At 42.1% G+C, this 24462-nt stretch overlaps 1 long non-coding RNA gene across 1 annotated transcript; it reads right to left on the bottom strand.

Annotated features, from left to right (window-relative positions):
* Positions 1 to 862: 862 nt before the first annotated feature.
* Positions 863 to 18707, bottom strand: LOC134452500 (uncharacterized). Its single transcript, XR_010035473.1, has 3 exons — positions 18580 to 18707; positions 8421 to 8511; positions 863 to 944 (listed from the first exon to the last, which is right to left on the bottom strand). It is a non-coding gene; the product is annotated as an uncharacterized LOC134452500 (long non-coding RNA).
* Between the last annotated feature and the right edge of the window lie 5755 nt (positions 18708 to 24462).

Below are 24462 nucleotides of genomic sequence, written 5' to 3'. Positions count from 1 at the left end.
TGTGTGTGTGTGTGTGTGTCTGTGTGTGAGATCTTCAAGTAGGCCTATTCTTGATCCCAGGTCATTACCCCTCACTACAGGAGGAGCATTTGACAATAGGGATGCAAATTATCGATTAATTCATTAATCATTAGTTGATAGCCTTATCGATCGACTTACGATTAATTGATAAGCGGCATTTTCCCCCCAAAATCTCAATATTTATTGGAAAAAAACTACTATATCTAAAAAAATTAATTAAAAATTGAGATAAAATACCACATTTAAATGAAATGGTGATTTAAATATTCCCACCATCCACACCCCTCTTCACACACACTCTTCACATGTCCATTTCACCTGGGTCTCTTGTCAGTTGAATTGTCGATTAATTGCGATTAATGTTTTTTTATCGATTAACGCATTGATCGATTAAAGTCGATTAATCGATTAATCGTTCGCATCCCTATTTGACAATATGCTGTAGTTGTGTTGATTTCTGATTTTCCTTGTCCCACCCTCATCCAGTGGCATTTGATGATCCAGTGGTATAGAATGTTAGACTAAAGAACAATTCCCCAATTACATGTTAAACTTTTTAAAAATCTATATGGAATATTCTTGCTTTTTAATGGTATGGTGGTCACACTGATATTCAAATCAATATAATGCCATTATAATAGTATAAGTTACCAAATATGATGGAATGTAATGGTAAGCACAAATAGAAAGACATAGTGACTCTCTGTTGCAGCAGGCTGCCTAGGGGTGTCAGAGACAGAGAGTGAAAGGTACAAAACCAGGATGAGAGAGGAAGGAGAAATGGAAAGGTAGAAAGTCTTTTCTTTAGGAAAGAAGCAAAGAGAGCTAACAGTAGGTCTTACCTTTGAATGCTGTGAAGCTTTAATGTCCCTTCTTCCTCCACACCAAGCACATCTGGGCAGGCCTCCACTAGACTTCTAGGCCTGAAAAACACCACATGCAGTACAGTATGTCACATACATGAAGTGACAGCCCAGCTGGAAAACTACAACTCCCATTGTCATTGTGAAACAGCACTCCACAGCACACAAGTGAACACTGCACACAAAGAAATTGCATATATGCCTCACCCGTGCAAAGGGGAAGGGCACAATGGCGCCCGAAAGGGAGCAGTGCGGCGGGACGGTATCATGCTCAGGGTACCTCAGTCATGGATGAGGATGGGGGAGAGCACTGGTTAATTACTCCCCCCACCAACCTGGCGTGTCGGGATTCAAACCAGCAACCTTTTGGCTAAAAGTCTGACGCCCTGACCGCTTACCATTACATAACATAAGAGTCTCTGGCGTTTTTAGATGTAGATGTCAGGGTGGCGCTATCAAAACTAACGCACGATTGTGTTAAGTTGGTACATTGATTAAAACATTTAGATGCATGGAATTAATGTTTTTTATAGTATTGCAACGCAATAATTTAAAGGGGTATGCCACTATTTTGGGGCTTAATACAGTTTAAATCGTTGACCAGGGTTTATAAAGGTGGTAAAGTGTCTTATTTTTCATGCAAGCCATTGTCTTGCTTTAAGACAAGTTAAAAGAGGGAGCATGTCGCTAAGCTAGTGAAAGTCAATGGATCCGTGTAGCATGCTACATGCTACAGTGATCCATTGACTTTCACTAGCTTAGCTACATACAAGACACCGCTTAACATGAAAAATGAGACACTTTACCACCTTTATAAACCCCAGCCAACGATTTTAACTGTATTAAGCCACAAAATAGTGGCATACCCCTTTCATCATTACAGTTATTAGCTGTGATTGCACCATCTGACTTCTGCTAATAAATACCATTAACCCAGCAGACCTGAACCATGTGACGCTACAATGTGTGATCACTAGAGATGTACAGGATCTAAGATCCAGTTCCGGATCCGGCAGGATAATAGGGTTTTTCAGACTATCCGGATCCGGCAGANTCTTAAAGATGGCCTCTCAACGTCATTTGATTAATATTGCTGTGTTCCCCATTGTTATTGAATGTGTTACGCGTTGGTCCTGTTTTAAAAAACGTTCTGGTTGCTTTGTTTCAAGCCGTTTTTGCAAGCCAGCAATGTGGCTTGTGGAGAAACGAGAGGGTGTTCCGTGTTTCTCGTGGAAAAGCGTCTCTGATTGGCTTACTCTTCCTGCTCTCGTGGAAATGCGTCTCTGATTGGCTCAGTCCTCCTGTGCCTGGATAGAATGTAATTGGAAACAGAGTCGCCACTTCTCCGGGTGGTACTGCACTATAGGGGCGCCAACGGAGGCGTGCATGCTCCATTCAGGGCTGTGCTCTTTCGACAGCGACCCCTAGGCGAGCTACAGGAGTGGGCCAGCTACCAGAGTGGGCTTGCTCTATGGATGAGGCTTTGTGCTGTGTGTGTACCTGAGAGTAGCAACCAGCTGATAGCTAAGCTAAGCTAGATTTCGGGCCACCAGACGTTGCTTGTATTGAAAACAAGCAGAAAAAAATTACTCGACATGTTTTTAGAAAAATGGATCGACATAAACCTTTGTGGGCAACGCCTTCTTTCGACGTGACGAAACACAGAAAGGCTTTCGTGATTCGCTCGTTTCTCTGCATTATTGATGTAAATTGGGAAACACCGGGAAACACAGCCAGGCGAGGTGACGCACCGCTATGAGAGCCTTGCAAGTGAGTTTAACTTGGGGTGACCGTCCGATCTTCAAAAGGAGTGAGTAAAACTGAGTTTTATCGGAAGTTGGCCTTTAAGCAGTGGATCAGGTATCCGGCAGTTACCTAAAAATCAGGATCTGGGGCATCTCTACTTTTTAAGTAGCCTAGCTTTTCAGTCAGTCTTTCACAACCCCAATCACTGCATGGAGTGAAAGGCCTTTGGAAGCGGCCGTTGCAGGCAGTGTGGCAGTAAGCCCATGATTCTTAAAAATAGTTTGCGCCAAAGTAATAAAAAGTGTGCGAGTTGGCTATGTGTTTCAACCCTTTCGTAGGATCCGGTATCCGGTTCCGGATCCGGCAGGATCTCAAGCAGTGGATCCGGTATCCGGCAGGATCCTAAAAATCAGGATCCGGTGCATCTCTAGTGATCACAGCACATAGTACTCTCAGCCACTCATCAGCCAACCTGTGCTCCACTCCTTGGGCTAAAGCCCTTTACATACAGTAGCTCAAAGTACAAACCCCAACTCCGATGAAGTTGGGACGTTTGGTAAACAGTGAATAAAATCAAAGTGCTATCATTTTCAAAGCATTCAATCTATTCATTAGATGGAGAATAGTGAAAAGACAACATATTAAGTGTTAAAACCGAGAAAAAATATTGTTTTGGGGAACATATGTACTCATTTCTAATTTGATAAATCCAACACGTCTCAAAAGAGTTGGGACGGGGATCTGTGAAATTTAGTAAACATCCAAATAAGATAAAACAACAAAGAAGAACATTTCAAAATGAATTGTACTGACGGACAATATAGGTGTCCAGGTATAAGATCATCATAGAGAGGCTGAGTCACTCAGAATTAAAGATTCAAAGGGAATAATTACCATAGTTATTACATACATTTTTGAATTCCCTTTGATTTACCACAATTGAGTGTATATAAGACATATTTTTGTTACTAAAATCATTGTATAGGTTCATGACATCATAAAATATATATTGGCTGTAGTCTCACTCTAATTCCTGGAGTGCTAGAGCTATTGAAAATTGACCATATTAAGAATGCTTAATGCATGAAAATGATAGAGGGGTGTAACATTCTCCTAAGCACCTGAGCTCACTTGAAATAGACCCAGAAGACATGGGAAACTGTCCTTTGCTTACAGAAGTCAGCAGAAGTTGTAGAAGTCCATTCTTTTTGACAATAATAGAGCATTGCACATCCTGTGCTACAGTAAAAATGGACCATCCAACTTGTGTTAGTGCTAGCTTCAAAAGTCAGCCTCCATGATGGCATGCGGGTGCAGTAGTGCATTGGTTAAGATGTTCTCACTCATCTGTAGAGTTAAATACAGTGCTGAATGGTATAAATGGGTTTTAAACAGCATGAAAAGCCACTCATGCATTATATTTTGAAGGGAGATCTTCTATTACTGCCACATAGTAAGGTCAAATTGCATTCTCTACTATGTTTTAACAGTTTGGCTCCATCATAAGGACCAGCAGGTGATAAAATGGTGGGATTTTGGTCAAGACCTGTCACACTGTAAGCACTACAGAAAGGAAAACATTGCAAATCATGACAAGGAATACACCCACCATTTAAGCTGGTGAAATCATGTCCAAGATAGGAATTAACACTGTTTTTTATATAAAATCATCTCATCGGTTAATGTATTTAACTGTTAAGTGTTGTCTTTTGTTTCGTTTTTAGTCTTCCTCGACATTTGCTGCCATTTATTGTCCCCGTCCCAACTCTTTTGAGACGTGTTGGATTTATCAAATTAGAAATGAGTACATATGTCCCCCAAAACAATATTTTTTCTCAGTTTTAACACTTAATATGTTGTCTTTTCACTATTCTCCTTCTAATGAATAGATTGAATGTTTTGAAAATGATAGCATTTTGATTTTATTCACTATTTACCAAACGTCCCAACTTCATCGGAGTTGGGGTTTGTACAAACATAGTCTACATAGGGCTAAAATCACAGCAAATAGTGGGTGTCCCGAACATGTGTATACAGTACACAAGAGAATTTGAATTTAAACACCTACTTATTACACTTTAATTATTTCAAACACACCCTGCATGTCTGAACAGACCAACACACACAGCCACCACGGCACCAGCCACACTTCTCTACGGCCACAGCACAGCAGCACAACACATCACATCACATGAGCAGACTTGTCAGCACCTCGCTCACAGCTTGGCAACTAAACTCCGCGGAGGATCTGCTGCTGCCTGCTGCTGCTGCTGGCCCTACAAATGACAGAAATATCTGCCCCAGCTTCTCTGCACATGTGGAGGGAGAGAGACTAGGGAGCTTCCAGCACCAGTGAACGTGACCAGACCGCAAGTTTGTCCCCTCAGTCACACAACAACCCATTCCCATATCCCCATTCCCCATCCCTAGCCATCCTTCCCCACGCTATGACAAATGGCACAAGCATCTGCCCAGCTTTTCACCACATGTGCAGGGAGGCTGCTTCAAGTCACATCTATTCAAGGCAGACACATTTATCTGTATAGCACATTCAAACTATAGTAAAAAAAGAGTCTTTAATAACAAATAAAACATTGCTATCAAGAGTAATGATTACACAACAATGACATAATCCATAACAAAATATAATGTGACGACGTTACTCATTTCAAGAAAATAGTAAATAGACAGTATGAGGTTTTTTATGGCTAATGTGGTCAAACAATGTTCAATCCAATACTAATACCACTGCTGCTACAGCTACTGCTACTACTACTACTATTACTACTACTACTAATAATAATAATAAATGGAATACTTATAAAACAAAACAGCAAAAGAATCATACACTTCTCACATTTCCATCTCTCTCTCTTTCACTTCCCAGACTTCTGACAAATGGAAAGAGCACGCAATCTACAAATCTAGAGAAAGGAAAGGTCTACACAGTCTCATCCATCTGACCCTAGGAGCGCAAATAAAATTCCTGAATGCCAGATTTTTTGGATCAGTAGGCTGCAGCGTCTGGCCTGGTTCTTCTGGGCCGGTATTCGGAGCGTGGAGGCTAATGCTCGACTGCTGCCTCGCATAGGCATGGGATCAAGCTTTTCATTTAGGAGGGATCTACAGGCCTCTGGGACCCGTGCTCGCATGTTATTGTGGGGATTGAAGACGCAATGCGTAACACAAAGAGCGAGTAGCAAAAGCTCACTTTGCTTGCATCCATGCAAAGCCAATTGCTGGGAAGCGCCAAAATCTCATGATTGGCGAAATAATATTTTTGTTTTTTTGGGGTATTTTTAGATGATGTTGCAATTAATATTTGTGCTCCATTAGTTACCACTAATTACTATCAGGGCTCTAAATTAACTTTTTCCACCACCAGCCAATTTGGCTAGTAGACATTTTTTCTTACCAGCCAAACAGAAGTTCAACTAGCCATTTTTTAATCTTGCCCAAATAGGCTATGCGTTAGGCTAGTTGTGTTTTTATTATTATTATTATTATTATTATTATTATTGTGGTTATTTTATTCAAATTTCCACAACACATAAACACTATAGGCCTACATACTAGGTCTACAATAAGCATATTATATATACTTTTTTTAAACTTCTGCTTTATTTTTTATCTTATTTTTACCTCTGAAAACAATGAATCACCAGCCACACATAACAGACCTTTAAACCAAACACACAGCCAAACACGACAAAACCTCACACTCCAAGGAGGGAGAAGAGATGAGAGGAAAAGAAGAGGAGGAGAGGAGTCAACACACACACACACACACACACACACGTTGTGCAATAATGGATATGATGTCGTGTGTGCCTATTGTGTGTTCATGTGGCCTACAGTATGATGCTATAGGCACCATTATTTCCTCCAGGAGCTCTTCTCTACCATGCGCAACAAAATAACAAGAAACCTACGATATGTTTAACTAAAAGCAAATAATATCACGGAAATGTTCGCTTCCTTTGTTACTTCCATAGCGTAGCCTACTCGCATAAGGTCTGCCCTTCTTTCCGATGGCGTGGGCTTTCCAACTTATTTGCGCCAGGACTTGAAACATTTCAGAAGACAACTGACAGCTACGCTCACACTACTCTGACAGCCCGTTCTCCTCCTCTGCCCTTGTCGCTATTTCGTTACACAACACTCCTGTTATTGAAACTCTTCGGTCAGGTCCTCGCAGCTTAAAAAGGCAGCCTGTTAGAGCAAGGTGCCGGTGCCGGTGTCGGTGAATGCTAATAGTAACCGTAGTCCTAATAGTGACGTTAAAAGTGGTAGCGCGAAAGCGACAGGAGCAGGGGAGAGCTGCCTGTCAAAATAGTGTGAGCGCACAAAAGTTCTGAAATGCGTTCTGTCCTGGCGCGCGCAACAGCAGCACGGAGTGGCTGCTGCTTCGGAAAGCTCACGGTGGGGTGGGGTCACGACGGGAGTGTTATGGGTAATGTAGGAAATCTCGCCTTATCGTTGTCATACAAGCCGCCGTTTACCGTTCACAATTTACTGTAGGCTACTCGGGCGCTACTAGCCAAATGGGCGGGTAGGTATTTTTTTCCACCGGCCAAAATTAATTTTCACCCGTGTTTGGCGTGTTGGCGTGTGTTAATTTAGAGCCCTGATTACTATGTCTGGTTTTGAATAGCCTGTCGGCATCCATTTAAGATGAAGATGGCCTGCGCTTTGTGGACGCAATGTGCTGCTACCTGACCCTTTTTTTATAAAGGAAAATCACATATATCACACTTTGTCAAGGTAGCCACCTTGACAAGAAACACCTACCAACTTGACTAGGGCCCCTGAAAAGATAGAGATTTCATGGTGTGAATATCATTTCCAAAGTTGCTTAACCAAAAGAAACACTTTTCAGATCATATTTCAAATGAAACTGCACAGCACATCATGCCCACTAATGATAGTTACTTGTCTCTGATGTTGACTAACGCCCCACTACCTTGACTAACGAAAATTCTGCAGGAGACTCTGTATCCTTCCAGTAAAATGATCATACACAACATAGGTACAACAGGTCTGACTTATACCAAACGTTGTAGCACTTACACACTTTCATTTCAAATCAGCAAATCAGTTCCAGCAATCACCCTTTGTCAGTGTGAGTGGAAAATAAATGTAAAATAAAAATAAGATAAATACATACTATGTAAATAACTAACACATTGCGCTTCATACATATGTGAAAATGATAAAATAGGCATCGTTTTGGATTCAGAGGACAAATTCCTGCAGACTTGTACAAATTGAGACTCACATATAGAGTTCTAGGCAGGGGCTTTACGGTAAGTACAACTTAAGGCTTAAGTAATACTTAAATGTTTTTGGGAAACGCAGAACTGAATGGTGTGCAGAGTAGATACAGTAGGTATGCCACCTTAAAGGGGTTTGCCACTATTTTGGGGCTTAATACAGTTAAAATTGCTGGCTGGGGTTTATAAAGGTGGTAAAGTGAATTATTTTTCATGTTAAGCGTTGTCTTGTTTTAAGAAAAGTTAAAAGAGGGAGCATGTCGCTGAGCTAGTGAAAGTCAATGGATCCATTGACTTTCACTAGCTTAGCCACATGCTCCCTCTTTTAACTTGTCTTAAAACAAGACAACGGCTTATATGAAAAATAAGACACTTTACCACCTATATAAACCCTGGCCAACGATTTTAACTGTATTAAGCCCCAAAATAGTGGCAAACCCCTTTAAGGGCTGAGTGTGGTGCAGTGTGGTGCCGTGTGGTGCAGTGTGGTGCAGTGTGGTGCAGTGTGGTCACTCACTTCTGTGTGTGCTGAGGGGTCCAGAGGGGGTGAGGTCCTCTGGCAGGCATCTGACACGGCGGCCTCATACACACGCTCACATCCAGCAGAGCTAGACAACACAACACAAATCACATAGAGGAACTCAAGTCAATACTAATCATCATTCATTTAGTATTTTTTTGAAGAAAAGTCAAAACGATTTTTGTAACTGTCTCTGTGCGTGCGTGTGAGTGTGCGTGGGCCAGGTAACACTGGAGCACAAACTTAACTATATTCGTCATGCGATTTGTCACAAATTTATCCTAGGTCTGCGTGACATGGACCCCAGCTGACATCTTGTACTGTATATTGACATCTTATATTATGATTACATCCTTATTGCTTAGACTCTACCCAGAAAGACCTATGGCGCATGGCTGTCTAGAAAGGTGAACCATTCTGTCCCATGGATAGAATACATCTCTCTCTCCCAGAATTCACATCTGGGAAACATCAGAGCTGACACAGACAGTTACAGACAGGCAGACAGACAGACAGACAGACAGATAGACAGTGTGTCTGTGGCCAACGGTAGCTAGCTAGTGGTGCGCAATTACTCACACAGCAAGGCTAATCACAGGCTGTGCTTCGCAGATGAGATGCGAGCCACAGATTGTTTATTATTTCTATTTCACACCCTAACATAGCAACGCAGAGACTGCAGTGCTGAGTGTGAGGTTTTAAAGATCATTTTTGAGAGCCAAGCATCGCATTCGAGAGCCAAGGAATGTTACAGCAGCACTGAAGAAACCAGGCGTTCGAAAGAAGTAAAACTGCTACAAAATCACATGTACAGTAGTTTTGTCAGAGTCAGAGTGTACTTTATTGTCCCCAGGGGGAAATTTGTCTTGGGCTTCACCCACTGCATTGTATACAGTACTCGTGCACTGAATTGTATACAGTACTCACGTACACACATACAAAATATTATAGATTATAGCAGGGCTGGATTAAGAGGGTCTGAAGCCCCTAGGTTACAGGTTGATGTGGACCCCACACAAAAGGCAAGTTTCGCGACAAGTGTACATAGACAGTGTCATAGTTACAAGCTAGGAATTTAAGATAACATGTCTACCGATAGTGCTGAACAAAACAGATACATTTTTTAAATTTTGCTTCTTGTCACAATTCTGCATCTTTTTTTCACTTTTTGGCCAATCAGGGGCCACCTGGAAGGTGAAGGCCCCTAGTCTGCAGCCACGTCTAGCCTGTGCATTAATCCGGCCTTGGCGTCAAGGCACCAGAGAGCTTCCTAACAAGCTGCCTCAGTAACATATATAATATGGCACTTGCGCCATGTGCTACAGTAGCCTGATTATCATCAACTTTCAAATCTCTTCGAGACTTGGTCTGACCAAGAGCATAAGAATTAACGTTTCCCAAACTGCATGGCTGACCCGCCTCTAGGCTATAGGTTTGCTACTGGTTAACTGGTCTCCAACAAAGTGGGTGGAGTTCCCAATTTTTCTGGAGATCAGAAACAATATTTGCATTGCTCTTGGCCTGACTAGAAGCAACACTGAAGGTGCTGCGTCACTAGGAAGGCGTGGCCTGGCTAGTGCTGCAGTGCCTGCCACAGGGTGGTGAGTTCAGTGAGTTTGTCAACTGGGCCCAGGACCATGCGGGTGCAGTTCAAAAACCAAACCTGTCTCCACCCTTCCATAACAGGACCCGAGACAAATAATTTGCCTTACTCTGTCCCTGTGCTCTGCCAAAAAACATTAAGACATGGTGTGTCATAATCAGGGCTCTAAATTAACTTTTTTTCATCACCAGCCAAAATGGCTAGTAGATGTTAATCTTACTAGCCAAACACACACTCACTAATGTGTCGAAGTAGCTACTGGCTAGCTAATTAGTTTTATTTTCTACCAGCCAAACTTAATTTTCAACAGCATTTTGCGGGTCGTTGCGGTCGTTGCGGCCGTTTTGGCGGTGTTAATTTAGAGCCCTGGCCATAACAGCAGCTGTGAAGATTGTGGGTGTCTGTCACCCTCCCCTCCAGGACATCTAGCATCTAGCACATAAAGCCGCCTCATTTGCAAAAACCCTCTGCAATACAGTCACACAGATCAAGCGAGCTGACAAGATTGTGTGCTTCACAGGTGATCCCACCCATCTGTCCAACAGTCCTCCCATTATGCGCAAGAGCCCGCTGGCAGACAACAGTAGGCAGACGGACAACTTAATTCACCAAGCTGTCAGAAAGCTGAACTCTCTCGATGCCCATGTCATTGCCTGCATTCTCTTTCCCATCAGTCCTTAGAATATCATTGTGGGGCAGCCGTGGCCTACTGGTTAAGGAGATGGGCTTTAGATCAGAGGGTTGCAGGTTCGAATCCCACCCTTCCAGTCCCTATCTCACTCCATGGCTGAGGTGTCTTTGAGCAAGGCACATAACCCCACACTGCTCCAGAGATTGTAACCAATAGGCCTACCCTGTACATAAAATAATTGTAAGATAAAAAAGTGTCTGCTAAGTGTAATGTGTAAGGGTTAACGTTCGGCGAGAAGGACGCTACCGTGGAATAGCAGCACGACAGAGAGAATCTTTAGACCCCGACATGGAGCGGAGGGGTCTTGTTCTCTCTGAATTGCTGCTATTCCACAAAGCGACCGACTCGCCGAACGTTAACCCGCTTATTATATGGATATACTTAAATGATTCACACATGGCGGGGACATTTCTTTATTTAATGTTAAGTTTATTATAATTTTTCATGTCAAAAGATTGTTGCTGCGCAGACCGGACCCCCTGCGGAGTGATATGAAACATTCGCTTTAGCAGTAAAAAGTCTTGTTGTCATTGACAGCGGTCTGATATAGACCAACTCGTCCTTATCTCAAATATCAGACGTGCGAACGTTGGGGAGCCCCATTGAAATGAATGGAGCATTCGACCGATGACGTCACACCATATAATAAAATGTAATATTAAACTGCTGATATTCACCACCATGCTCTCTCTCAACACAATGACTCAAGCCACCACCTCACACATACCCTGAGTTCCCCAGAACTAGACAGACAACACTTTAGAACAAGGTTGGCACCTGCACTGTACTGTAAATGAGCTGCTGTTGCTGCTGAAAGAGCAGCATCAATGACATCTAAGTAGCAGTGCTTAATGCTTCATGATTAAGGAGTCTTGGGAACAGAGGGTTGCGGGTTTGAGTCCCACTCTACTAGTGGGAGGAATGTGTGTGAGTCTATCCCTACAAGACCTTCATGAATGAATGAATTTATTTGACCATTCTTGACATAAAACATGGAACAGCAAACTGACCCATACATTAAAAGAAAGAAATATTCAGGGATGACACAAAAAAGCCCTAAGGCTTATTTCCATTGTGGTCATCCATGGCTAATGGCCCCTCAGCAACACACCTATCCCCAAATTGTTCCAGGGACTGTAGTCAATACCCTGTACCTAAACAATGGCACTGTAGAAAAGTAATGCATTAAAGTCCAGTGTGGGTAGTGTATGACTGTCCTCTCTATTCAACTTGTATCTACCCATCTTTGCCTTTGGCAGAAGAAGATAATCAGACTCATTATTGTCAAGTCCCGGTGTTGTGCAGTGAATAATAGACGCGGCGACAACTGGAAGAGTCTTACGTTTTTTATGCAATAAAACTCACATCAACATCAGCGTGAGCAGTAACCTGTAACAATCTCATAACTACCCACAAGCCCGCAAAGGTCATACCCCAAGTACCATTGGCTACACAAACACTAGGTGATCATGGGACATGTCGTCAAATATACTACAATTATTGACTGAAGCTGTGCACCACTGGTAGAGCTGCTGAGAGAAAGTGGAACAACTAGGGCTGGGCGATATGGAAAAAAACCTATATCACAATATGGATTACTTTATATCACGATAACGATATATATCACGATATAGCACAATTACATACGTTTTCAGTTATTCTCTTTATTTACTGTTTATTTTTTCATGTCACAAAACAACCTTTCTTTAAAATGGAAATTTTTATTCTTATTTTTACAGTTACATGAACTTATAGTGTGTATTGTGACAACATAAAATGTAATTAAATGATATTCAATTGTGTAAAATTGATCAAAATTATTATCACGATATAAGCGATATAGGAGAAAGGTCACGATATACACTTTTATATCGCGATAACGATATATATCATCATATTGCCCAGCCCTAGGAACAACTGCTGAGGGAAAATGGGTATATTACAGCAAAACCTTTCAGCAGCAACTTGCCTCCTTTACACAGACAAACCCATGTGCTCGCCTCTCAACCACTGAGGTCCTTTTTCACGGACCCACTGCACTGACTGACGTCTGACTAAATTGGCTGATGAGTGTGTCGAAGTGCGGTCATTGGCCAATTAACCATTGGATAAAATGGTACGGCATGGAAACATAATGCGATTAAATAGGCTTTAACAAGCCAACAACAATCTATTAATCGGGTCTTTCCAAGGACCTCCTGCTCTGACGATGGGCTATAGGCCCGCTCTAAACCGTGTGGTAACAATCAGCTGAGACACTGCCGAGAAAAGGAAGTCTAAAATTAGTTTTTACTACCTATAATAGAAGATTTATGGGATGGTTTAATTTGCAGTCTCAGGTCTCGAAAAACTTCAGCTCGCAGGGCGAAAATAAAATCCCTGGCCAACGTTAATGGAGGCACTTAAGAGGAGACTGGAGCTATCAACACGCACCGAAAACATGTGGACATGTCACCCTGCATGGCATGCACATGTGCATCTAAGCTGGGCAGCTAAGTAAGAACCACACATAAACCAAAGACACACACACTGACAAACATAGACACACACACGTGCACAGCACACACACACACACACACACACACACACACACACACACCCTCTCTCTCTCTCTCTCTCTCTCTCTCTCTCTCACTCTCTCTCTCTATAGCATGAAATATGCATAGAAGTGTAGACATACACACACATGGTTTCAATTAGACAGCTAGACCTCTGCGCTGTCTGTGCCGGCCAAGAGTGAGGTTTACCACTTCATTCCTTCCCACTCATTCAGCCAGTGAGTGCTGCTTTTACGGCCCCACCAGCGCCATTCCTACGACTTTATACAGTAGCTGTTAGCACTCTGATACGCTAGTCAGCGCTAGGAGGACTACAGTGCTAGTGCTAGGGTGTGTTTAAGGGCAGAGGTGGACTTTCCATTAGGCAAACCTAGGCAATTGCCTGGGGCACCGACCAAATCTGTATGCCTGGGGCCTGTATGCCTCTGCCTGGGGCCCCAGTTCTGTCACACCAGTCGCAGTAAACACACACAAAAAATAGGCTGGATCTTAATTTGCCACTCAAATAAAGTAATCAAAGATACTTTAGACAAAACACTTAAATAGCACCATAACACAGAATTTGTATGTCTATATAATGATTTTGAGGGCCCCCTGTTTTCATTTTGACTAGGGCCCCAAAATGGCTAGATCCGCCCCTGTTTAAGGGTGACCGTTTCCATGTGACTTAGCGATGAACAAATATACAGAGGAGACACAGGAATGATGAATGACACCTTGGTTTTGTTCACTTTTCCAAATTGGACCACATGTAAGCCATTTAGACATTCTTCCCTTATCAGTCACATTTTTGATCATTTGGAAACAGAAGCACTCTTATAATATAATAATATATAGCACTCTTACAATATAATATAGGCCTACCATGTTTTAAATGATACATTATAGATTATTTGTAGCATGGTTCTCACCAGACCTCTCTGTGTGTGTGTAGCTCTGGAGCTCTGTGGTGGAGCTCCAACACAATATCAATGGAAGCTTGCATTCTGGAGTCGCAGTATAGATTATATATAATATTTACGCTTTAGAGAGCAACAGTAAACGTTTTTTGAAGGTATTTGTTGGTGGCAAGGACAGGCAGAATGCGTGCTCTCCCAGACCTAGTAGTGGAGCTCACAAAGCTGCGCGGAACTACAGGTTGAGCAAGAGCCAGGCAAGATTATTATATTATTATTATTAGTGCAGACGAGTATTGTCACATTCTAGATGCAAAATAAGATGCTGAATGAAGTGTGTGGAGCCATCTTGCAATTTGTAGATTTTTTTAAATAATAAAATATTCCCAACCTCGGGATTCCCCCCTTTCTCTGTATGTGGCCCCTGGCATTTGCCATCTTGTAATAAAATACAATTAATTATTTTTGTAGAGGTGGGGATGGGAAACACCTTCAGCGTCTTCTATTAGTCAGGCCAGAAGCAATACAAATATAGTTTCTGAGCTCTAGAGAAATCGGGAACTCCACCCACTTTGTCAGGGAACCAATCATCTTTGAGCAGCTCCAACGGCAATGGGTAGAGGCATGTCCGAGGCAGTGAGGTGGTTTAAGCAGAGACGTTCTAGGAACTAAGAACATGTTTGGTTCAAGCTTTGGTTTAAGACCAGTAGCAAACTGAGGGAGGCAGGTCAAGCATGCCGTTTGGGAAACATTTATCATTATGGTCTGTGTCAGACCAAGTCTCGAAAAGACATTTGAAAGTCGATGATAATCAGGCAAGAATGCTAACACAATCAGATAGTGCCAGGGAAGAGAGGAAAAGCTGGACTTTTAACTTACAATTTCAGCCATGTCTCCTACATGGGGAGGTAAAGTTTTAGGGCCCATTTTAGGTATCGTTTTAGTATTTGGGCCCAAAGACAGCATCAGGAGAGATGAAGATCCAGGATTCAATACTTCATTGCCGAGTAACTTTTGTAAATGACCAGCGAACCAGCATAATATTGAGAGCGAAAGCTGGTGGTGTACAGTAGTTGACAAAAACCAACAAGGTCGACATCTGCGCCTACACTTTAGACCCGTGTATTGCTTGGCGCGTCCACTCCCAAAAAGTAGTAATCACTTGAGGTAATGAAAAAAGGAGGCGCACACAAGACTTGTGTGAAGAATGTATATTGTAGCCAAAAATGTACAACAGAAGTCAGAGGTTCTGCAGCAATAGACGTTTCGGACCTGGTCCATTCTCAATTTCTCCAGTACAATACAGTTTTAACCTCTGACTTCTGTTGTACATTTTCGGCTACAATATACATTTTTCACACAAGTCTTGTGTGCGCCTCCTTTTTTCATTACCTAAGGTGTACAGTCAGAGATTCTTTAAGTATATAGAGATATGCCAACATAATAGGTTTCTATGGGCACCTAACGTGACCAGGTTCCGGTCTGCCTAAAGGGGCGTGTCATAATACTGTCATAATACAGTCCTTAGGTCTGCCTAGGTCTGCCTAAAGGGGGATCCCCCCCCTCCCCCTTGCAATAATAGAACCCGGAAACAATGGGCCAATGGAACCTCTCTCTCTCTACTCTCTCAGGTGCAGTAGTTCCCATAATCCCCTCCACTTGTCAGCTCTGAAAACTCACTCATGGCCCTGCCGTGACTCCAGTAGGGCACTGCACTGCTGCTCTGCATGGCAACCTGGATTTGATTCTGGCCTTGGTCATTTGCTGATCCCTCCCCATCTCTCTCTCCCCACTAATTTCCTGTCACAAGCTTCACTACACTGTCCTAATAATAAAGGTGAAAATCCCTCAAAAAGACACATACATTAAAAAAGAAAACTCACTCATGGGGCGTGAATGCAGTGCGTTAAGACGAAGCCCCTTTTACATGACATTGCATTATATTACATTACATTTAGCAGACCCTTTTGACAAAAGCGACTTACAAGGAGGACAGTCAAGCAAGTACAGAGTGAAGGGTCAGTACAAGGGGCCCCTCTTATTCAGTCAGTGTCACCAGAAAGGCAATGACCAAGTCGTAATGTATAACTAAAGGCTCCGTGTAATATCATAGTAGTATTATAGTACTATGGGTTGCAACCGTTGTGTATAACCTAAGCTTAGTCTTTTCAACAACTGTTTCAGTGTGACAGTGTTAACCAAAGTCGAGAATAAAGTTGTTGAATAAAGTCTGCTATACTTAACAACTCCCTTTTTCCTCTTTTACTGGGAAGAAGAAAAAAATGAAAAATAAAAAAGCAAAATCTGTGAAGACTTTCAACTTTATTCTCATAGTTGTCTGACCTTTTCGTCCTGCACCAGCAGTTTGGAGGCACACACTACTGCCGCCTCTTCACTTGAGTGAGAGTCAATCAATGCACCTTTCGAGATACCTACACTCAATGTATGTTAACCCCCCCCCCTCATGCTTTTAATGCTACATCATAGTTAGAGCAGCTGACGCAATTATCCAAAATGTCTTACAGTAAATTAGGTTCAGGAGGATATTGGTTACACTCCCTGGAGCAACTTGGGTACCTTCCTCAAGGGCAGTGCAGCTATGGACGATATGGATTTCAAGCTCACAACCTTTCCAATCCAAGACGAACTCCCTAACCATTTCGCCAAGGCTGCCCCACTCTTTTCATTCAGTGCCAGGCAGCAGACACAAACATGATGATGTCTATACTGTGCATACTGTGATTTTCGAAAGGCAAGTTTGTTTTGTGATGTTCTGTTGGGTCATCAGTCCCATCTGCACACTTAAAAAAACAGATTTATTCCATGGCATAGAAATCATCTAGTCTCTTGTCAGTCTGTGTGTGCAGATAATCTGAAGAAGACCTCAATGGTTGAAATGTACCTTAGTTCTACCATGGAATAAGTTAAATCTTGAAAAATTGATTTTAAGTGTGCGGACACCTCACTTTTAAACTTCAATCAGTCTGTGAGGTAAAGAGAGAGGGTCCGAGGCTCTTCACCTCAAGTCTCTCCATTTGGACACGATGAGCACCTGAAGAGGTTTTTTTTTTAGACCTACCCCACAGACGCACCTTATTCTCTCTCTCTCTCTCTCTCTCTCTCTCTCTCTCTCTCTCTCTCTCTCTCTCTCTCTCTCTCTCTCTCCAGTCAGTCTTTGTTCTGCACCTTTACCTGGGATGTGCACACTCTTCCCCTTCAACTGAAGTGTGATATCCAGCACCCAGACCATGCGGCAATTTTAGGGATAAATCTCACTCAACTATTAAAGTCTCATTTAAACAACGGCCGACTCATGAAGGTGATGAGTTATCTTTAAATGTTACTTATGCCTTAACACTGACATAGAGAATTATTCAATGAGGCTGACAATGGTTTGCGTGTGTTTTCAAATTGACATACATGCATAGGCGAAATAACAATAGATAAGAATGCACTTAGGCCTATAGAATTTTTAACAAGACATATAAAAAGGTGACTCGTGTTATATGATGACCACTTTGAACGGACATACTGTAGGCTATAATCTTGCTATTGTTGAAGTGCTATGTAGGTTGTTCACAAAGCTGTGACCAGCAGGTGCCTCTATGGTAGGCCTATCCTGAGACCAACCCCATCATGGACATTCAAAATGTTGTAAATGTAATTCATAAAATGCTCAATTTATACATAGCCTATGTCTTCTCCATGGGTACTCTTCTCACGTGTGTGCCATTAAATGTGGGAATTTAAACTGAAACTGAACTGAAACTGAGGAAGGTGTTAGAGAGGCATTATCATCCCTAGAACTGAATGAGCTCTGTAATTAAGTAGTTCTTCAGAATGAGAAGTGGGCAAGTCAGAGATTTTATGGCAGGGTTATATCTAATCATACCCCTTACCATATGAGGCAGATCAAGGACACTCAAATGTTGTCAGCTTATTCATCATGATTATTTGTTTGTTGTTGTTGTTGTTGTTGCTGTTGTTGTTGTTGTTGTTAGGCTAAGGGGTGATAATAAATGAGCAGTTATGGACTGTGGGCGCTTAATACAGCACTTGACACAGAGAGCAAGTCAACCACCCTGAATTCTTTAAAGCAGCACAGTAGCCTACAACAGACAGCATCACCAAAGGGCCACTCAGACAGATGAGTTGAATCATCAGCAAAACAAACGACTGGCAAACTATAGAATAAAGGATAATAATTAAAAACAAAATCAGCCTTCCATGTGTACGTGTGTCTGGCAAGTAGTCTAAAAGCCTTGCTTGACACACGAGCTGATTTCGTTAGCGGGGAGATACAATTTTTACTAACAATTCTGACACAAGAACCACACTTCAACAAGTCAAAGCTTGTCATAAACAAAGTGAAACTAGACCAAAAAAACGTATTAGGTTAAACACTCACGTTTTGAAGAAATGAACGCTGTCCTTTCTCGGGGCTGTCGTATTTGTATTTAGCGTGAAATAAACCAGCCTAATGTAGGCTATATGCGCCGCTACCTTATGCCTGCCAGATGAGCAAACCTAGAACTACTGCATTCACACAGAGCGCAGCTTCGCGCGCCTGGAGGGACTGAGAAAAGTGGGGGCGTGCCACGAGTAGGCGGCATACTTGAGACACCTTTCAGGCATTTTAATAACATTTACTCAACATTGTCAACTGAGTTGCAATTACAACCGAGTACTTTGACAATTGGTGAAGGAAGCCTTGTGGAAAAAAGGTATCCAAATCGCTTAGGAACGTAACCATCACTAGTGACGACGTCTGCTGGCTACACGAGCGTTTCCATTTGTCATGTGTTTATTATCCGAGTAAATAACCAAACATCTGCCTGAAGAGCGTTAGATAAAAATAGAACAGTAAAGGTCATTTGAAAAGAGTAAAGGTCAGTTCAAACGGCCTTGTATCTGTAATGGTAGTTTAATGCAAGTTTCTCTTGTCAAAATATAAAATATACTGAAATAATATAGGTATAGGCTGTAAAATAGGTAGGCCTAATTGTGCTATTGGCTGAATAGACAATCCTTTTGTCATATCAGTAGGCTTAACATGTTACATTATATTCGACATGCCTTACTTAATAGGTTACATTGTTACATTGTGATATAAAAATATCCTTGTTTTGAGGCTTTTAGGCTTATAGACATTGCTGTTGGGTGGATTTGTTCAAACAAAATCACTGTCCATTTGCAGAGGTTTTGAATATTTCACTTTAAAAACAATAGGCCTACCCTTGCCATATGTGCAGCCAACTGGTTTTAGTGGCAGCTCTGGACTGGGTGTAGCACACAGTGTACCACTTGTGACGGAGGGGGTGTTTTCAGTGAAAGCTGCATGAGGTTATTTTAGCTCCAGACATGTTTACATTTCTGTGGTCTAGTCTCTAACTTTCCCTGTTTTTTTTCTTCTTCTTCTTTTTCTTTTTCTTTTTCTTTCTGTTCTTTTTTTCTCATTTCAAAATGCTCTGCGATGAGTGCTGGCCCACTGCCCTAAAGCAGCCAGACATTCCTCTAGTCTGCCAGTGAGCAGAGAGAGAGAGGTGGGGGGTGGGGGTGTGAGGGGTGGGGGTGGTGGAGGAGTATGATATGAAAGACACATGCAGGGACCCCCGGCGCACCGCACGCGTCTGACTGGGTCAACAGTGACACATTAGGCGGATAGAGAGGATTGGCGTCATGTTTATGTTTTCCTTCACGCATGTCAAAACCCTCATAGTAGACACACTTCTTTTAACAACACTGAAACAAACTAAAACACTGAAAGCGAACGACCTAAACAAAATATCCTCATACCAAAATATAACCTGGTGCGAAATTAGACGGAGAGTGTCTTCCTGTAGTTTCAGACTTTTCAAAATTTCATTAAAGACTAAAGTAACCCATTATTCCTTTGATAGACAATCACTTATTTTACAATTTATATAGGCCTAGTTGTAGCCTATTTCTCCTATGAGGTAATAAAGCCACGATATTTAAGTGAATTGAAAGCCCAACTGGAATTACAACTCCCATTGTCATTGTGACACAGCACTCCACAGCACACACAAGAGAACACTGCACAGTGCACACAACGGAATTGCATTTATGCCTCACCCGTGCAAGGGGTATGACTGTTTTGGGTAGAGGTATGGCTCTATTGGCCATTTTGTGACACATTAAAAATTCAGGGGATGGTGGCAGAATGTCTTGCTACATAGGCCAGGTGACTCTCACGTAGCTCTTTCAGTGCCATTGACTTGAAAACGAGTCTTTTCAGAATGTATGGCACAGTGCCAAAGACATGATATCAAGTCAATTACGTTTTTGATGGGGGTTGGGGCCTAACACGTTGATCTGGTATGTTTGTTGTTCACATGGACAAAGAACTCAATTTTTTATGGCTCTTAAAAAATCACTCAAACGTTGAAAAAAGCCTGCACCCCCCAGTCTGAATTTGAAAATGGCTGGCACTTAAATAACAGCTGACTGGACGGGGAAATTCAATGTTTGTTCATAACTATACTCAGGGCCGCTGACAGCTTTCGCTGGGCTTAGGATAAAGTCACCTGAAAGGACCCCCTACCCAATAAATACAATGCAATTGGAACCCAATTCTGGCCCCCCCCCCACCCCATCTCTCTGGGCCCGGGGCAACATACCCCTTTGTCCCCCTCTGCCGGCAGGCGTGCCTATACTATCGGTCAGATGTAATCAGGGCTCTAAATTAACATTTTTCACCACCAGACAAAATGGCTAGTAGAGGTTAATCTTATAGGCCAAACGCACACTCACCAATGGGTCAAAGTGGCTAGTAAGTTTTCTTTTCTACCAGCCAAAATGAATTTTCACCAGCATTTGGCCAGTTGGCTGGTGTTAATTTAGAGCCCTGGATGTAATGCTTTTCATGTAATACAGTGACATCTAGAGGCGAGACCAGAAAACACAGCTCAGTTACACAGATGAGGTGTGAAAGCCCACATGGCAGACTCCCATTGCCATTGTGACACAGCACACCACAGCAGCACACAGCGCTTACTACACACAACAAAATTGCATTTATGCCTCACTCGTGCAAAGGGGCAGCCCCAAATGCTGCCCCAAGGGAGCAGTGCGGCGGGACAGTACCATGCTCAGGATACCTCGGTCATGGAGGAGGATGGGGGAGAGCACTGGTTAATTATTATTAATTAAAGGGACACTGTGCAGGAAATGGTCAAAAAAGGTACTGCAACTATGCTGCTTATTGAAATTGGGCTGCCTATTGCCACATTTGATCTTTTCACTGAAGTTTTCTAAGTAATAAACAAATATTTTCTTGTATGGTCCAAGTACAGTCATTTTTGCAGCTAAAAATGGCTATTTATGGAAATTCAAAATGGCGGACCATGGAGAATATCCCCCTTTTCATGTATGTGCAATTAAGTGCAATTTTGCCAGTTATAATATACTTAGAATTTGATGCTGGTGGTAAGTATTCATGAAAAAGGTAACATTAGTGAATGGGCAGCATGAATTCTGGAAATAAACAACTAAAAATCTCACACAGTGTCCCTTTAAATGTATAGGTCTGTGTTACCATGGCTCTGTGAACAAACCTTTTCGTTAAACAGCCTGTATGTCAAATCAAAACACATGACAAAGTTCACAAATGTGCATCCCTTGGTGCAATATCCGTATTGAAAAGGTAAATGTGGAGTTTTTCCTCACCCCTTTTGCCACCAGGGGCCACATCTGAGTTTCACTGTGACTATTTATCACTTATACTGACCCTAACCCTTGTGGACCTTATGTTGCCTGTTGCCACCAGGTGCCACAGCGAGTTTCACTGTGACTATTTATCACTTATCCTGGACCTAACCCTTATGCCTCTTTAATCTCTACTCATCTCTTCTTTCAACTCCTTATTTCAGTTTCTTTTCAACTACTTATTTATCTATCTAGTTATTCTATTCTGTTTAGTTTCCTCTCTTGTATTTTTGCTATTCTTTCTTGTTTCTGTGTATCTTTATACCTCACTCCATTATTTTGTATTTTCAACATTGTTGTTTATCCATTTGTTACACACTTTGAGCTGCATGCCTTGTATGATATTGTGTTATACCAATACAGTTTATTATTGATAAGAAAATATGAAATGGAATTAAATTCAATGATAATTTGAATGCACAATAAAAAATACCAGTATACTTTGTTTGTGTCTTTTTTTATTACAAGACCGGGTGAGAGAGTGGGAGAGAGAGATGGGGCAGGGCCAGCAAAGGACCCCAGGCTGGACTCAAACCTGGGTCGCCATGAGCATACAAGCCCACAAATACCAGTATTAGTATAACTCTTAACCCCTTAGTGCAGAGCACATGTTATAACCTTACTTTCACCAAAATTGTAATGAGTATGTCTTAATATGTTACTTAAGCCTCTCAGAAATGTTATAGCAATGTTATGATGTAGGAGTATTTTCAGCAAATAGTGAATAGGCCTACAGGCGACCCCATCTGCAGTAAGAGGCTACAGAGTTGGCCCCACCGTCAGAGATTCTTTAAGTATATATCTCTCTACTCTCTCTGCTACCGTGACCTATAATGGTAGGCAAAGGTGTAGGTTTGGCTCGAAAAGTGGTGGGGACATTTCAATGACAAATTGTCCGGATATGCTGTTTTTGCATTATATTTGAGAAAATGTGGTGGGGAAAAGCTAGGTTTATCTGAAAAGTGGTATGGACATGTCCCCACCACCCCCCCCTAAAATTACGTCCATGATGGTAGGGCACTCGTCTGCTACGCAGCCAACCCGGTTTCGATTCCCGGTCCAGGTCCTTTGCCAGGCCTTCCCTGTCTCTCATCCCATCGCGCTTCCTGTCTGTCCCTCACTGTACTGTCTCATAATAAAGGCTTGAGAAGCCCCAAAAAATACTTTAAAAAAAAAGAGGCTACATAGTTGGCATTAACTCCATTCAGATAACATTAGGTCTCACTCAAAAACAGTGGTGGGGATTTCTGAAAGTAGCTTATTTAACCATATTGTTATATACACACTGTATTGTATGTAGTGAGAAGAGTGGAGGGGGATTGGGGAATGAACATGTTTGTTTGAAAGAAAAAAAAAGGAAATCGAAGCTTTCAATGTTAACTGTACTTTCCTATGTGAAATCAATAAACATATCTTTAAAAAAAAAAAAAAAATAGTGGTGGGGGGTGACATGGTTCAGCATGTACCACTACCACGGGGACCGGATTTGATTCCGGACCAAGGTTGTTTCCAAAACCCTTCCCCATCTCCCTCTCCCCACTCATTTCCTCATTTTCACTCTCCACAGTGTAGTAAATGCTCTATGTGTTTCAAATACTTAATCGACTTTGGCCTCTACTACCAGAATATTCAGTGTCTAAGTCTGAATAATTTCAGCACACTATCTATCTATCTATCTATCTATCTATCTATCTATCTATCTATCTATCTATCTATCTATCTATCTATCTATCTATCTATCCATCTATCTATCTATCTATCTATCTATCTATCTATCTATCTATCTATCTATCTATCAATAGCAAGTGGCATGCTTCCGTTTTGTTCCACTTTAATTTCTTGTCACAGACAGTCAATATATTGTTGAGATGGATAGTCCCTACAAAAAGTTATTGTCCTTTTTATGCTTGTTTCATTACCCTTGTCAGTGAGTTTTATTTTGTCTGGTGATTGTGGACAATGCTGTCGGTGCTTTATGGGTGGACCAAACAAATGAATGGGTTTACAGCTAAGGCTAGGAGAGAGAGAGAGAGAGAGAGAGAGAGAGAGAGAGAGAGAGAGAGAGAGAGAGAGAGAGAGAGAGAGAGAGAGAGAGAGAGAGAGAGAGAGAGAGAGGGATAGAGAGAATAGAGAGAGAGAGATAGAATGTGTGCTGCTAGCATGTGTGTATGTGTATGCTTGTGGGTTAGCGTGTATGCGAGTGTATGTGAGTGTTGAGTGTGCGTGTGTGTGATTTTGACAGGGGGTTGTCACCGTGGTGAGAGATTCCCTCACTGATATGCTATGCTGTGTTCCACATACTGATCTCATCTGTTGGTGACGAGTCATCATGGGGGGAGTAGTTTACAGTGTATGCAGGGCCGCTGACACCTTTGGCCAAGTCCGGGACAAAGTCCCTCCCGACTCACTGTAGGACCCAATTCTGGGCCCTGTCCCTCCCTGGCTCCCGGACAACTGACCCCTTTGTGACCCCCCTGTCGGCTTCCCTAAGTATATGAATACCCTTCCCATGTTGTATGGCTTTGAAATGTAGGCCTATTTTCTGTACACGTGAGTGTACATA

Source organism: Engraulis encrasicolus, chromosome 7 (genome assembly GCF_034702125.1).
Source record: "Engraulis encrasicolus isolate BLACKSEA-1 chromosome 7, IST_EnEncr_1.0, whole genome shotgun sequence".
Classification (NCBI taxonomy): domain Eukaryota; kingdom Metazoa; phylum Chordata; class Actinopteri; order Clupeiformes; family Engraulidae; genus Engraulis; species Engraulis encrasicolus.
This window is presented reverse-complemented; position numbering and strand designations above follow the sequence as displayed.